At 52.7% G+C, this 13999-nt stretch overlaps 1 long non-coding RNA gene across 1 annotated transcript; it reads left to right on the top strand.

Moving 5' to 3' along the window:
• Positions 1 to 10034: 10034 nt before the first annotated feature.
• LOC117183247 (uncharacterized) lies at positions 10035 to 10507 on the top strand. Its single transcript, XR_004468379.1, has 3 exons — positions 10035 to 10215; positions 10264 to 10327; positions 10396 to 10507. It is a non-coding gene; the product is annotated as an uncharacterized lncRNA (long non-coding RNA).
• Positions 10508 to 13999: the final 3492 nt, after the last annotated feature.

The following is a 13999-nucleotide window of genomic DNA, read 5'->3' as shown; positions in this document are numbered from 1 at the left end:
TTGAGCTGGAGGAGCAGGAGCTCTTGCGCCAGAGCGCGCTCGCCGGCGGCTAGGTTGCTGCAGTGCTGGAAATCCCTGCTGGTTAATGACGGGTGGCTGGCGGGGACGCCGCAAACCCTGAGTGGCGGGTAAGGTAGGCATCGAAAGTTTATTTAGCATCTTGTTGGTCTGATCTAACCCATTTCTTCTCTTGTTGCAGTACTCCTTATACTTCACACAACCACGGTAGCTGGCAACATGGGGACCATCACAATTTGCGCATTTCGGCACCTCCTCCCGCTTCTTGGGGCAGTCCTTAGGGTCATGCTTATCGCCGCACTTCAAACAAATAACTGCACGGTTGCAGTAATTCTTCGAGTGCCCAAACATCTGACACTTATGGCACTGAGGAACACCTGGCGCACGTATGGGCTTCTCCACCTTGATCCTTTGGCTGCAGATTGCCGTTAGCTCGTAGATATTATTGTTAATGTCCTGAGGCTCTAGCTCAACCTCGAACAGGTCCAGTGGCTCCTTTGTGAACCTTTTAAGTATATTGGCAATATGCCTCACCTTGTATCCGAGCCTTCCGAGCTGTTCACGCACCCAATCTGTGGGTGTGGAGCGGTGCAGGTGGCGTATAACTATACGCATTCCCCTCTCGCTTTTTAGGCGAAACGTATGGTGCTCAACACCTTGTCCCTCATTTAGGAGCCGGATCAGGGCCCTATGTCCATCTATAGTGTGGCACATTACCTTTAAAGACCTATTAGCAGCCGGCCTGGTATCATATGTACCAGCGCCAATGGCCTTATCAAAGCACTGTAGTAGGGGAAAGATATCTGTGACATTAGGAATGTAAATAGGGGCTGGCCGCACAATTTTGGCGTCAGCAGTAGCAGCAGCATTGTTAGCGTGCGCAGTAGTAGGGGCAGGCGGGGGGGTGGTATGAGAAGTAGAGGGCCTGTTTGTGGGAACAGGTTCCTCGGCTTCCGTCTCTCCCTCGCTGCAGTCAGCATCCACATCCATATCAGCATCAGAGAGAATGTTATAATAGTTTGTACTCATCTGGTTTGGGTCCCGTTTCTCCTTCGAGGATACTATCCGTTTGACCATCTTGGCCGACACCTTTGTAATCGGCGAGGCCAGGGTGGTCGTCCGCTTCTTGTTACGGGCCTCCGACTCGGCCTTCAGCATGGCCATCACCTTCCTCTCCTTTGCAAGTTTTTCCCGCTGCTCCTTGAGAATCTCGTGCAGAGTCATCTGGCTCGGCACGGATGCTGCAAGGGCAGTAGGATTGGTAGCGTCAGCAGTGGCAGAACTGCCAGGGGCACAGGTAGCAGTAGAGGCAGCAGCAGCACGGGCAGCACCAGTAGAAACTGGCGTGCGTTGAGCAGCACCTACACGAGCAGCACTAGGAACTGTAGATGTTGATGGGCGTTTAGCTGCAGCGGCAGCTACGCGAGTAGGGGCGGTGGCTTTAGCAGCAGCACCAGGAATGGCAGCACAGGCAGTAGCAGCAGAGGCAGTAGCAGCAGAGGCTCTGGTCAGCATGGCAGAGGGGGGGGCTAGCAATGGCTTCACAGTGATCGGGGCCTGCATCAACTTGGCTGCAGCGGCAGCTGAGGTTGATGGCATATCACTGGTCAGATCGGCCAGTGAGCTCGAGCGACAGGAAAGGGGGCGTAAATCACTTTGCGATATACCCGACATTAGCAGCGAGGGGGGGGAATGCAGATCAATTTCATTGTCAGAGCACGGAGCACTTGAGGCCGAATTGGTCTTCTTTTTAGATTTGGGGCACGGTTTACGTACCATTGTTTGTTATTTGTAGCTTTTTATTGTGCAGCTAAACACAATTGTTAATATAGCGGAGGGGGGGGGGTGGTCAGCAGCGGCTGAAGCCTACCCCACGTTTTTTCACTGACTGCACTTTGGTTATGTAAGCGGGTACTGAAAAACTTCAACACGGCACAACACTTCGCGTTGCCCGGAATGTATTTACTGAATATTGCACAGTATATATTTATACGTGTGCAATATTGTTTCGGGGATTTTGTGGCGATTTTGGCTATTTAATAATTAATTATTGCGGAACGTTTTTTTTTTTTGATGTGTCGTATGCAACGGAGGCGATACGTAACTAACATAACGCAACGTAACCCGGCTCGAGCCTTGGCCTGACCAGCAGGTTAGGGGAGCCAGGGCTACGTTACGCTATGTGGACTTTATTGTACTAATACTACTATTAGCATTTTGGGTACAATTTGTTGGGGCTGCATTTATAAATATATGTAAGTAGCTGTCTACGAACTGCTATTAGCAGCTGTAGGCAGCATATACAATGCTTTAGGCAGCACGAATTCTCTTTTGCCGGCAGTTCTGCCGGCGCAATCATCTTTTGTGAACCTCTCTCCACTTCGGTAAACAGTCCGTTTGCCAAAGGGGGGAGGGGAAGTGGGTAGAGCTAAAGCATAATACTCTTAACTTAGATTTAAAATTTAAACTATCAATTAAGGGGAACATTTGGTTGCCATTGGCACAAAGGGCGATTATATATATACATATATGTACATGTTTTCCTTATTCTGTATCTAGTCTTCTATTCGTTTTTTGTTTGTTTTCGATACTCCTCTGCCCACTGGTCCGGGGCAGCCAGAGCTATTGCTTCTTTTGTTTACATCTTCGTTTTTCTTTCCTTGTTGTTCCGCCCTCTGGTCCGGGGCAGCCAGCATTGGGTTGAGTGTCTGTGTGGATGTGTGGGTGTGTGTGAATGCGGTTGTGCGCAGCAGTCGGTTGTCTCGGCAGTGGAGATGGCAGAAATCCACCACCTTCCAGTAGTTGTTGTCCTCTCTCTTCCTCTCAGGGACTTCACTGGCGGCAATTTGAGATCTGTAGGAGAAGGAGGAGACAGAAATTGCGCAGCAGAAATGCTAACGCTCATAGTTGTGGAACAGCGGCGCCTTGGTCGGACGCGTTTTTTGGCAGTCGGTCGCATGAGTCTTCTACTCTTTTTAAGTTCGCAGTTGTCCATTACTATGTCGCTAGTTGCTCGGTTTAGGAAGATGTTAATCAGTGTGTTCATTCCGTAACGGCCGTTTCGGTGTCTTCTATGTCCGTGGCATTCGTCGCGCTCGCATATACATATTTGTGTTTTCCTTTTCGTGCGTTTGTGTGCTCTGTGTACGAATGTGGCAGCCATGGTTGTTGCATTCTTAGGGGCTGAACGGGACTTTGCTGGCGGTAAGTCTTCATTGCTGCTGATCATTTTGGCTGCTATTTTCTGTATTTATTCCTGCTGCTGGCGGTGGTTGATGTTCCTGGGCATTTGTGTTCGTGTGTGAGAGTGTGCTACCATTGACCTGGCCGTTATCGCTGTGCCGCGAGTGTGTGTCAGCTATCTCGTTCATTGCTGCATTCAATGCCAGTTCCAATCGTTCTAGTCGCTGCCTTCTGCTGCTGACCGTCAGATCGATCGTGGCTATGGGGGCAGGCTCCAGTAGCCTCCGTCTTGGCAGTATGACCTCTGTGTAGTAGTTGAACTCTGTCGGCGGCGACACTGGGCGATCCATCCTGATCAGCATCCTCCGCATTTCGTCTAGGTTTCGATCGTGGCTGATTTGGTCTTCTTCTGTGTATGGGCGCTGATTAGGGATCATCTCGATACGATTCCACTCGTGCTTCGCGAGTTCCTTGGGGAGGTGTCTGCTGAGATACTCAGAATACCGGGGTCTTGCCACTCTATGCGGTACATAGGGGTCACTGACCACTTTGGCTGCCTCAATATTGTGGTGTGTTCTCATTTGTTCCGAGTACCTTTTGCATGCCCTCTCGTAGACTGCCTCTACCGTGTCCACTTCCAGGTCCCTGTGGATGGTGTCGTTCCTCACGTACCATGGCGCATTGCAAATCAGCCGTAGGGTCTTGTTCTGCTCGACTTGTATTCGTCCAAATTCTGCGCTGGTAGCTAATGGACCCCATACGGCCAATGTGTACTGCCAGATCGGTGCGATCATCTGCTTGTACAACATTACCTTTGTGTTGAGGTTCAATTTGCTGTTGGTGTTCAGGAGCCAGCGCAGTTTTTGGACCCTTGCCCTGACCTTGGTGACGACGTTGGTGATGTGTGTGTGGAACTGCAGCTTGGCGTCCAGCTTGACCCCCAGATAGGAATGCACGGCGACGCTACTGATTCGCTGGTCGGCGATGTGCGGCTGCAAATCATCTACTGGCTGCTGGATCGAGCGCAACGTATGCACTATATGCACAGTTTTGGACGCGTTTTTGTGTATTTTCTATTTAGTTTGTGTATATTTCTATTTAGTTTGTGTATCTAAATTATTGTTAATTTTTATTGGGGAGCAGAAAGCTTGTCGGTAGTAGTAGTAGCGGTGGTGGTGGGGGGGAAGGGACTTTTTGTCATGTCAGCGGGGGGGGGGGCACGGCACAGCACGGCACGGCACACGACAGACAGCACAAAAAGAAAAACAGGGCGCAACACAGAAAAACACAACGGAAATGGCGACACGGCAAAAACGACACGAAAAAAGTTAATGGCACGTCCGACGATCACAACCTCTCGAGCGGGCGGATGAGATGAGAGTCTCAATTTTATTGGCGTCGGCGATTAATTCAATTTATTTGCGTCCGACGATCGCGACCTCTCAAGCGGGCGGATGAGATGAGAGTGGCCTGGACGAGGTTCATGGTGGAACACTCATGTGTCCGCCAACTCCCATGCTCTCCACACTCGAGAGACCCGATCGCCGATCGTCTTTTACCGGTGCTCTCACCCCCGGTTCCACTTTCACACACCCCAATATTGAGTGAGATGAAAATGGTCCGAGGGCAGCAGCACCGACAAGTAGGCAATGAAAATTTAATGGCTGTTTGATTTAGTGGCTGTGTGTGTTGTTGTTGGCAGATGGCTCATGTCTTATGTTTCTCTGTGCTTTCTTGTAGTGGCTGCTCTGTTGTCAAGGGGATGGGATGGGAAGGGGAAAATGCCTGCTCCCGTATAACCGCCCGGATACTTTATACTTCCGGATCGTAAGATCCGGGCGCGTGTAGCTCCGAAGAGACGACCGCATAGCATCTTGTGGGGGTTGAAGTGGCTTTGTTGGGGCGTGTGGCAGAGTGGCGATGGCTGGCAGTGTTAATTTTGATCCTGCTCAGCCTCATTTTTGGTTTTTAGTGGCATTTGAATTGGGTGGGGTGGGGTGGGTGTGGAATTGGCTGGGCGTAAATTGCCGAAGTTGGCGGCCGATAACACACTTAGCATTGATAAATGCATTTGAATTTGAAATGGCTTTTTGTGTGTTATCGGCGCGGTATTTTCCTAATTGGCGTGGTATATTTTGGTCATTAATGGCGTTGCCACTTGTCAGGTATTTGGGAATGGGTGATAGTTGGGAAAGAAGAAGAAGAAGAAAGGTAAATATGCTAGAATAAATAACTAAAATTAATTAAATTACATTACAGCTAAGGACAATCTATCTACAATTACTACAAATAAGGACTACAAAACTACAGAGATATATACAAGGTAAAACAAACAATAATTACAATACATTTACACAACAATAAACATACTTAAATATCATTTATTTTTAGCAGGAGGACAACTACAACAAAGCACCGGCCAGCATGGCAAACGCAATGCAGAACATTGCGCCGCATACCGGCCGGCTCCGTTGTCCCCCTGTGCAGGATTAGTGTCACCATCTGGATCTTTAGTGGCGATGGCTGGACTTGGGAATGGCGTGCATCGTGGGCTCTGATGGTGTTGTTGGCGAGCGGCTCTGTTCCGGCCGCCCACGTTGCATCTGTCGCTGGTAGGTGTTGGCTGCTGCACTCGAGTGGCACTGGTCCGGCCACCCGAGATGCATTGTCCAGTGTGTTGGCGTTGGCATCGAAATGTGATGCCAACAAGTCGTGTTATTGGCCGCATCCAAGTGGCTGCTGGTCCGGCCACCAGGATGCGTTGTCGATTTTAATTGTGTTTTAATTTTTCTTTATTTGCAGGTACTTTCGGCGTTGGGATGTTGTTGCTGGCGACCTTTGTCTGGTTGGTGTTGGCGGAAAACAGTAGGTGAGTATTTTGTGTTTTGGCAGTCTGCTTCTCCCTCCTGTTTCTCTTTCTTCTTTTGCAGGATTTGCTGGCGTCCGGCGGCCCAACACCAGGCCATCCCGCCCTCACATAATTGGCGTGAGAGACGGGTGCGACCCAGCGGAGCGGCAACAGGCGCCAGCATCTGCATCGTCGTTGGAATGGCTGCTGTTGGTTGAGAGTGGCGTGACGTCACGGCCATGGGGTGGTGGCAGCGTCATCAGAGGGGGCCTCTTTTTCCGCCCAATTGGCAGGAAATTGTCAATGTTGTTGGCGAGGCAGCTTCTTGGTGATCAGCTCTGTCTGGTGATTGGCAGGTACGTGTGGATTTCGTCTGTTTTGGCCGTTTTTCATTGTTGTCCGTATTGACGTCTTTTTCTTCGTTGCAGTGGCTGCCTGTGGGTCGACGATTGGGCACATCAGTAGGCACCGCCCAGGCCATCCAGCGCGTCGAATGGATCGTGGTCGGTCCATTCGTCGTCGTCATCATCGTCAATTGCTGCGCAGTCCATATCGGATTCAGAGTCCGATATGGCTGCGGCGTCATTTTGCGTATTTGCTGCTGGTCTTGGTGATGGCTGTGTGGATGCTGCTGCTGCTGCTGTTGTCCGAAGTGGCGGCACTCCTCCCGTGCTCTCGTCCCTTGCCTTCAGCAGGTTTGTCAATTGTGTTGTAATTGCTGCCAGCTTTTCCTCCAGCTCTCTAATTTTTCCCGCATATCTTTTCAGATTATGGGCACAGCTCCCATCGCACTGAGCTGCTGGCCGCTGCTGTTGCTGGTGTTGGCGTGGCGTCGGAGCACGATCTGGGATCGGCTGCATCGGCTGGACCCTTTGGTATTGGCGCCCCCTGGTCGATGGCTGGGGATGTTGGTCGCCATACCGATGCTGCTGCCGATGCTGCCGATCCGGTTGGTGTTGGCGTTGCTGCTGCCGATTTGGGAATGGCTGTAGATGTGGCTGCTGCTGGCGACGTTGTATTGGCTGGTGTTGCTGTTGGCTTGGCTGTGGCTGCTGTCTCCGACGCTCCTCCTCTCTGGCGACCCTGTGGGCCAGGAGCCGCTGCCTGGCTGCCTTAAAGGATGGGCATCCCTTGTATGAGCTGATGTGCTGGCCCTGGCAGTTGGCGCATTTGGGATTTGCAGCCCTTGGCTTGCTGCACTCCGCCGTCAGGTGCCCACCCGCGCATTTCATGCAGACAGCAGCTCGTCTACAATATGCGCGGGTGTGGCCAAACACCTGACATCGATGGCACTGGGCAGGGTCACGGGAGACTCCAAGTCTCTCAACCGTGACGGGCCTCCCACCCAGGCGTCGCAGCTTCAACACATCGAATTGGCCACGGTCCGGTTTGGGGGCAATCTCAGCCTCAAAGAGGTTGAATTGACGGCTGCGATCGAACCGATCGGTGATTGCCCTTACAAACCGAACCGTGTACCCCTCGGCCTGCATGCAGTCCCGGAACCAGACAGAGGGCGTGGAATGAGGAAGACCTCGGATGAGGATCCTCAGCCCTCTGTCTTCCACAGGCTGATGCCCGAACTCGCCGTGCCGGACGTCATTGGCAATGGCAAGGGTGTTTGTATTGGGAGTGGCAGTAGTTGTGTTTGTTATGGCGTTGGTGCTGGTGTTAGTGGCGGTGACGGTGTTGGTGTTTGTATTTGTAATTGCGTTGGCGTCATTATTTGTATTGATATTGCCAGTATTAGTATTAGTAGTGGCAGAGGCAGAGGCTGGGGCAGGGGCATGTGTTGGTTGGGCAGATTGCGGCAGGGCAGCAGGATCGGCAACTGTGTTGGTGTTGGCTGTATTCGTTTTCCGTTTCTGCTGCCTCTGTTGTTGCTGCCGCAGCTCGTGCTGCCTCAGCTGCTCTTGGACAATGGCCTCCAGCTCCTCCATCGTTTGCCTCTTCTTAATAGGCCTTTTGATTGGCGGTCGCTGCTGGTGATGGTGGTGATGGCGGCCCCGTCTTCTGGCCTGCTTCGTCTCAGCCACATCCTCATCGTCACTCCCACTGTCGATGAGGGCGCGGCGTCGTTTCGGTGTTGCTGGGATTGGCTGTGATTGTGGCTCTGTTTGTGGTTGTGTATTTGTTGCTGTTTGTCGTTGTATATGTGCTGGCTGGGCTATGGCTCGGATCGACCCGCCGCTCGAGCTCGAGCCAAGTTCGACTCGCAACAGGTTCGATCCGTTCGTGTGTGTATGTGTAGCTGCCCGTTGGCCGATTTGGCGCTCTGCTCCTGCGCGTCGGTTTGCCGGCTCTCCTCCGTCTTCTCCCTCTCCCGTTACTCCCGAACGGTTTTGGATGTTCGAGAGCGTGAGAGGCGGGAAAAGCGGCAGCGAGAGCGGCGTCCTATCGGCCTTTCCCTTTGTGTTTGGCGGGTTTTTTGGATTTGGCGGAGTTGCGGGATTTGCGGTTTGTATTTTTGTTGGTATTGGCGCTGCTGAGGCGGCCGACGCTGCCGCCTCCCATCTTTGTGCCACCTCCTCCTGGCACTGGCGGAAGCAGAATTGCTCGCCGCTATGCAGCCGGGAGTGGAGGGGCATGGCCAGTATTGGCGCTGCTGTTTTTACGGGGCTCGAGGGGGGAGTGGCTGTGGCCGTGGATATATCGGCCATGGCAGTGGCTGGGTACTCACACGGTGGGTGGCTGTGGCGTCGGCGCTCTGTATTGGCTGGGGCGTTGGTGTTGGTGTTGGCGCCTGCGCCGAGGGCTCTGCTGCTGCTGCTGCTATTGGCGGTGTTTGTGTTGATGTTGTTGGCTGCTGCTGCTGCTGCTAGGGCGCCTCTGCGGGCCGCTCTGCCGCCGTCGCTGTGGCGTCTGTTTGACCCTCGTCTGGCCATTCCTCTCGTCATTGTTGTTGTTGTTGCTGGTGTTTGGTCCCTTTACCGTTTGTTAAATTAATTGCACTTAATTGGTTCTTTGTTTTTTTGGTCATTTATTGGCACTTTCTTCTCTTTACACAGTTTGTCTCTATTTGGTTTGTGTATTTTCTATTTAGTTTGTGTATATTTCTATTTAGTTTGTGTATCTAAATTATTGATAGTTTTATTGGGGAGCAGAAAGCTTGTCGGTAGTAGTAGTAGCGGTGGTGGGGAGGAAGGGACTTTTTGTCATGTCAGCGAGGGGGCACGGCACAGCACGGCACGGCACACGACAGACACCACAAAAAAGAAAACAGGGCGCAACACAGAAAAACACAACGGAAATGGCGACACGGCAAAAACGACACGAAAAAACGGTGATGGCACGTCCGACGATCGCGACCTCTCGAGCGGGCGGATGAGATGAGAGTCTCAATTTTATTGGCGACGGCGATTAATTCAATTTATTTACGTCCGACGATCGCGACCTCTCGAGCGGGCGGATGAGATGAGAGTGGCCTGGACGAGGTTCATGGAGGAACACTCATGTGTCCGCCAACTCCCATGCTCTCCACACTCGAGAGACCCGATCGCCGATCGTCATTTACCGGTGCTCTCACCCCCGGTTCCACTTTCACACACCCCAATATTGAGTGAGATGAAAATGGTCCGAGGGCAGCAGCACCGACAAGTAGGCAATGGAAATTTGCAATGGCTGTTTGTTTTAGTGGCTGTGTGTGTTGTTGTTGGCAAATGGCTCATGTCTTATGTTTTTCTGTGCTTTCTTGTAGTGGCTGCTCTGTTGTCAAGGGGATGGGATGGGAAGGGGAAAATGCCTGCTCCCGTATAACCGCCCGGATACTTTATACTTCCGGATCTTACGATCCGGGCGCGTGTAGCTCCGAAGAGACGACCGCATAGCATCTTGTGGGGGTTGAAGTGGCTTTGTTGGGGCGTGTGGCAGAATGGCGATGGCTGGCAGTGTTAATTTTGATCCTGCTCAGCCTCATTTTGTCTTTAGTGGCATTTGAATTGGGTGGGTGGGGGTGAATGTGTAATTTGCTGGGCGTAAATTGCCGAAGTTGGCGGCCGATAACACACTTGGCATTGATAAATGCATTTGAATTTGAAATGGCTTTTTGTGTGTTATCGGCGCGGTATTTTCCTAATTGGCGTGGTATATTTTGGTCATTAATGGCGTTGCCACTTGTCAGGTATTTGGGAATGGGTGATAGTTGGGAAAGAAGGAGAAGAAGAGGAAAGGTAAATATGCTAGAATAAATAACTAAAATTAATTAAATTACATTACAGCTAAGGACAATCTATCTACAATTACTACAAATAAGGACTACAAAACTACAGAGATATGTACAAGGTAAAACAAACAATAATTACAATACATTTACACAACAATAAACATACTTAAATATCATTTATTTTTAGCAAGAGGACAACTACAACAAAGCACCGGCCAGCATGGCAAACGCAATGCAGAACATTGCGCCGCATACCGGCCGGCTCCGTTGTCCCCCTGTGCAGAATTAGTGGCACCATCTGGATCTGTAGTGGCGATGGCTGGACTTGGGATTGGCGTGCATCGTGGGCTCTGATGGTGTTGTTGGCGAGCGGCTCTGTTCCGGCCGCCCACGTTGCATCTGTCGCTGGTAGGTGTTGGCTGCTGCACTCGAGTGGCACTGGTCCGGCCACCCAACTGCATTGTCGTTGGCATTGGCATTGGCATTGAAATGTGATGCCATCGATTTGTGTTATTGGCCGCATCAAAGTGGCTGCTGGTCCGGCCACCAGGATGCGTTGTCGATTTTGTTGATTGGCCGCATCCGAGTGGCTGCTGGTCCGGCCACCAGGATGCGCTGCCAGTTGGATTGGCCTGGCCTCCTCGGCCACGTTCGTCATCAGTTTGTATTTGCGTTTTGAATGGCTGCTGGTCCGGCCATCCAGATGAGGTGTTTGCTTTGGCTTTGGTTTTTAATATGAGTTTATTTGCAGGTACTTGTTGTCATTTGGATGTTGTTGCTGGCGACCCTTGTCTGGTTGGTGTTGGCGTGAAGACGTTTGCAGGTGAGTATTTGTGCTTTTATTGGCAGCCTCCTTCATGGTCATCCTTCTTTTGCAGGATTTGCTGGCGTCCGGCGGCCCCACACCAGGCCATCCCGCCCTCACATAATTGGCGTGAGAGACGGGTGTGACCCAATGGAGCGGCAACAGGCGTCAGCATCTGCATCGTCGTTGGAATGGCTGCTGACGTCGCGGCCATGGTGTGGTGGCAGCGCCATCAAAAAGGGGCCTCCTTTTCCGCCCATTTGGCAGGAATTGTCAGTATTGGTGGCGAGGCAGCTTCTTGATGGTCAGCTCTGTCTGTTGATTGGCAGGTACGTGTGGATTTCGTCTGTTTTGGCCGTTTTTCGTTGTTGTCTGTATTGACGTCTTTCTCCTCATTGCAGTGGCTGTCTCGGGAACGACGATTGGGCACATCAGTAGGCACCGCCCGAACGCATGCTTTCGCGTGCGCTGGCGATTTGTGCCCTCCATATTTCGCCCAGGCCATCCAGCGCGTCAAATGGATCGTGGTCGGTCCATTCGTCGTCATCCTCGTCGTTAATTGCTGCGCAGTCCATATCGGATTCAGAGTCCGATATGGCTGCGGCGTCATGGTGCGTATTTGCTGCTGGTCTTGGTGATGGCTGTGTGGATGCTGCTGCTGCTGTTGTTGTCCGTTGTGGCGGCACTCCTCCCGTGCTCTCGTCCCTTGCCTGCAGCAGGTTTGTCAATTGTGTTGTAATTGCTGCCAGCTTTTCCTCCAGCTCTCTAATTTTTCCCGCATATCTTTTCAGATTATGGGCACAGCTCCCATCGCACTGAGCTGCTGGCCGCTGCTGCTGCTGGTGTTGGCGTGGCGTCGGAGCACGATCTGGGATCGGCTGCATCGGCTGGACCCTTTGGTATTGGCGCCCCCTGGTCGATGGCTGGGGATGTTGGTCGCCATACCGATGCTGCTGCCGATGCTGCCGATCCGGTTGGTGTTGGCGTTGCTGCTGCCGATTTGGGAATGGCTGTAGATGTGGCTGCTGCTGGCGACGTTGTATTGGCTGGTGTTGCTGTTGGCTTGGCTGTGGCTGCTGTCTCCGACGCTCCTCCTCCCTGGCGACCCTGTGGGCCAGGAGCCGCTGCCTGGCTGCCTTAAAGGATGGGCATCCCTTGTATGAGCTGATGTGCTGGCCCTGGCAGTTGGCGCATTTGGGATTTGCAGCCCTTGGCTTGCTGCACTCCGCCGTCAGGTGCCCACCCGCGCATTTCATGCAGACAGTAGCTCGTCTACAATATGCGCGGGTGTGGCCAAACACCTGACATCGATGGCACTGGGCAGGGTCACGGGAGACTCCAAGTCTCTCAACCGTGACGGGCCTCCCACCCAGGCGTCGCAGCCTCAACACCTCGTATTGGCCACGGTCCGGTTTGGGGGCAATCTCAGCCTCAAAGAGGTTGAATTGGCGGCTGCGATCGAACCGATCGGTGATTGCCCTTACAAACCGAACCGTGTACCCCTCGGCCTGCATGCAGTCCCGGAACCAGACAGAGGGCGTGGAATGAGGAAGACCTCGGATGAGGATCCTCAGCCCTCTGTCTTCCACAGGCTGATGCCCGAACTCGCCGTGCCAGACGTCATTGGCAATGGCAAGGGTGTGTGTATTGGGAGTGGCAGTAGTTGTGTTGGTTGTGGCGATGGTGTTGGTGTTAGTGGCGGTGACGGTGTTGGTGTTTGTATTTGTAATTGCGTTGGCGTCATTATTTGTATTGATATTGTCAGTATTAGTATTAGTAGTGGCAGAGGCAGAGGCTGGGGCAGGGGCATGTGTTGGTTGGGCAGATTGCGGCAGGGCAGCAGGATCGGCAACTGTGTTGGTGTTGGCTGTATTCGTTTTCCGTTTCTGCTGCCTCTGTTGTTGCTGCCGCAGCTCGTGCTGCCTCAGCTGCTCCTGGACAATGGCCTCCAGCTCCTCCATCGTTTGCCTCTTCTTAATAGGCCTTTTGATTGGCAGCCGCTGCTGGTGATGGTGGTGATGGCGGCCCCGTCCTCTGGCCTGCTTTGTCTCAGCCACATCCTCATCGTCACTCCCACTGTCGATGAGGGCGCGGCGTCGTTTCGGTGTTGCTGGGATTGGCTGTGATTGTGGCTCTGTTTGTGGTTGTGTATTTGTTGCTGTTTGTCGTTGTATATGTGCTGGCTGGGCTATGGCTCGGATCGACCCGTTGCTCGAGCTCGAACCAAGTTCGATTCGCAACGGGTTCGATCCGTTCGTGTATGTGTATGTGTCTGCCCGTTGGCCGATTTGGCGCTCTGCTCCTGCGCTTCGGCTTGCCGGCTCTCCTCCGTCTTCTCCCTCTCCCGTTACTCCCGAACGGTTTTGGATGTTCGAGAGCGTGAGAGGCGGGAAAAGCGGCAGCGAGAGCGGCGTCCTATCGGCCTTTCCCTTTGTGTTTGGCGGGTTTTTTGGATTTGGCGGAGTTGCGGGATTTGCGGTGGGTATTTTTGTTGGTATTGGCGCTGCTGAGGCGGCCGACGCTGCCGCCTCCCATCTTTGTGCCACCTCCTCCTGGCACTGGCGGAAGCAGAATTGCTCGCCGCTATGCAGCCGGGAGTGGAGGGGCATGGCCAGTATTGGCGCTGCTGTTTTTATGGGGCTCGAGGGGGGAGTGGCTGTGGCCGTGGATATGTCGGCCATGGCAGTGGCTGGGTACTCACACGGTGGGTGGCTGTGGCGTCGGCGCTCTGTATTGGCTGGGGCGTTTATGTTGGTGTTGGCGCCTGCGCCGAGGGCTCTGCTGCTGCTGCTGCTATTGGCGGTGTTTGTGTTGATGTTGTTGGCTGCTGCTGCTGCTGCTAGGGCGCCTCTGCGGGCCGCTCTGCCGCCGTCGCTGTGGCGTCTGTTCGACCCTCGTCTGGCCATTCCTTTCGTCATTGTTGTTGTTGCTGTTGTTGGTCCCTTTACCGTTTGTTAAATTAATTGCACTTAATTGGTTCTTTGTT

This window comes from Drosophila pseudoobscura, chromosome 2, assembly GCF_009870125.1.
Source record: "Drosophila pseudoobscura strain MV-25-SWS-2005 chromosome 2, UCI_Dpse_MV25, whole genome shotgun sequence".
In the NCBI taxonomy this organism is placed as follows: domain Eukaryota; kingdom Metazoa; phylum Arthropoda; class Insecta; order Diptera; family Drosophilidae; genus Drosophila; species Drosophila pseudoobscura.
The sequence above is the reverse complement of the archived record's forward strand: the minus strand, read 5'-3'. Positions and strand labels throughout refer to the sequence as shown.